This window comes from Palaemon carinicauda, unplaced genomic scaffold (genome assembly GCF_036898095.1).
Source record: "Palaemon carinicauda isolate YSFRI2023 unplaced genomic scaffold, ASM3689809v2 scaffold1546, whole genome shotgun sequence".
Lineage (NCBI taxonomy): Eukaryota > Metazoa > Arthropoda > Malacostraca > Decapoda > Palaemonidae > Palaemon > Palaemon carinicauda.
This window is the reverse complement of record NW_027169088.1, coordinates 7,501-10,000: the sequence shown is the minus strand read 5'-3', so window position 1 is coordinate 10,000 and position 2,500 is coordinate 7,501. Positions and strand designations below refer to the sequence as shown.

The window sequence follows — 2,500 nt, the reverse complement described above, 5'->3', positions numbered from 1 at the left end:
GCTAAGACCAGCTCTGAGCATCCAGACTAAGACCAGACCTCTATTAACTCTCCTACATTTTCATATATCTGGTTTTCTCTCTTTGTCAACCCTTTTATCCAAACTCTCAGCTTTGAATCCATATTGGCTTAAATAAAAAAAGTTAAAAAAAAGAAAAACCGATATTTAGATACGAAACCTATATAAATATAGACATAAGAGTTGACAAGAGACTAGGACGGATGAATTCCAGGGTGACAGGGGACGCAGCAATGGAATAGCGGTATTAGTAGCTCGCAAAGCACTTCCCTAACATATAATACCTGCCCACTCCCTGTGACCGACCCTAGCGGAATAAGCTTAACTGCTCATAAGGTCGATATAGCTTTTGTGCCTTGTTGGAGTCCTTACCAACTAAAAAAAAAAAAAAAAAAAAAAACAGTTGCTGCTTCTTGGTATTACTCATTAGTACCTATGAGTATGGCTGTTCTTGGATGTCCGGAAATCCCAGTAATTGTCAGCATTCCACTGTCAATACTGGCGAGAAAGCAGGCTTTTTCCTTGTGATGCTCAGTTTGGAGCTGTAGGTCAGGCGGCAAGCCAACTTTGAGGAGACGTTAGGAACAGAAAACATGGAAATTCACCCAGCAGGTGGGTAACTATCTTCCACCCTCTCCTTTTTACACTAGTGGTGACAAAGCTAATAATTATATAAGCTATCAAGTGAGATTTCAAAACAGATACGCATCAGAATATATCACAGATATTGAAAATGACTGAGAAACTGAAACTAAGGTACAAATGGGCGAAATGCCAAAAAAAAAACAATAGGTGTGTAGTCTTCATAGAAGGGTGCACTGAAAATCTGTACCATATAAGTGCATGTTTGATATGTTAGCAAGAACAAAATATAGAAAAACTAAAGAATGAGAGCCAAGAACTAAGAAAACAATTGAGAGAGATCATGTCTAAGTTCCAACAGTTAGAAATAAGGAACAAAGAAGTTATTGATGATGTGGTAGAAAAAGGGATTAGTATCCAAGAAATTCAAAATAAGGTAAAATCAAGGAATGAATTTAGACAGGAAATAACCAACAAAAACCGAGAGTTCACGAAACTCACTAGAGGAAGGGTAGCTAAGGCCAATAAGACTCAACAACAGCCTAGAAATGAAACTACCACAATAAAACAGATTCACTCCCCTTGCAGAGGAAGAGGAAGATGAGACGTTGTTAATTGGAGAGTCTATGGTGAAGGACCAAGGGGAGCACTTTGGCCTCAAATAGAGAAGAAAGGTCAGGTCCCATCCAGGTGCCAACGCAGAGAAGATAGAAGAAGGGGTCAGTAAAATTATAACATAGAAGAAGAAGGCCACTATAATTGTTCAGGCAACCGGAAATGACCTATTCATAAGAAAGGATACTGCTGGCCAAACAGAACCTCAGGTTAAACAGACAAAAAAAAAAAAAAAGAAAAAAAAAACTGTTGAAACGGCTAGTAACAAGATCAATAATACTAGTGTTATAGGTATTCTCCCAAGACTCAATGACAGACACTTCACCCCTAGTTAGGCCTTAGGGATAAACAAAAGACAGGGCCACAGGCCAGAAAGAGTAAGTGAAATTTATAGATCTTTTGGATACTTTCTATGGCAAGAGAAAATTATTCATAAGAGACGGAATAAACTTTAGTGAAGAAGGCAAGAGAATGTATAGAAAACAACTTAATCCCAGCCTGTACAATTTCTTAAACACAGTACACCAAGAACAAACTAGACCCATAGAAAATCCTCAACAACAAATAGAAGAAATTTGGTGGAAACTTAGACAATGCAGATAAAAATAAAAGCAAAACACTTAGTAATCAGGGACTCTAGCAAAGCCACAGAGGAAGATAAGAAGATCGAATATTTTCCTCAGAATTGCATAATTCAATGGTCAGTCAGGTAGAAACAAAATAGAAAACTTTAGGGCAATAATAGCTAGTGAGGAACTAGATGGCATAGGCAATACCGAGACCTGGATTGAAAAAAGAAAAAAAGGACTTTATCGGAGAATACAAACTCCCAGGTTTCAAACTTTTAAAGAAGGATCGCCTTACAAAAGAAGGTGAAGAATTGAAGCTCTATGCTGAAAATCACTTAACCCTGGACAGGTAAACGTCTAAATCGATAACATAACAGGTAAACGTGTAGCATATACACTAGAGCTTGTTTCAACTTCACTTGGTAGTTCTGGTAATGCATTTTTTTTTTATGAATTTCTCTATACATATAATTCTAGCTAGCTACGACTAGGACATACTCAATAAAAAACATTGAAGTAACATAATGATTTTTTATTAACTCAGACCTGAAAACTTTTGTTGATTTTGAGAGACTACCACTCTCGGGGCCTTGGTAGCCTTTGTCCTTGCTACTTGATAAAAAAAGCCTAATGGTAGTTTCTAGGAGTCCCTGGGGCATATTCAGTTGAAAAATTATCCTCCTAGGCAGAAAACAGAAAAATCTGGAACGAAAAGA

At 37.4% G+C, this 2,500-nt stretch overlaps 1 long non-coding RNA gene across 1 annotated transcript in view; it reads right to left on the bottom strand.

The window, feature by feature from the left end:
• Window positions 1-2,324: 2,324 nt before the first annotated feature.
• The window catches only part of LOC137635646 (uncharacterized), a 3,935-nt gene continuing 3,759 nt past the window's right edge, over window positions 2,325-2,500 (bottom strand). The window contains exon 3 of the long non-coding RNA XR_011042739.1: window positions 2,325-2,486. This is a non-coding gene — a long non-coding RNA (uncharacterized lncRNA). The remainder of the gene's footprint in view (window positions 2,487-2,500) is intronic.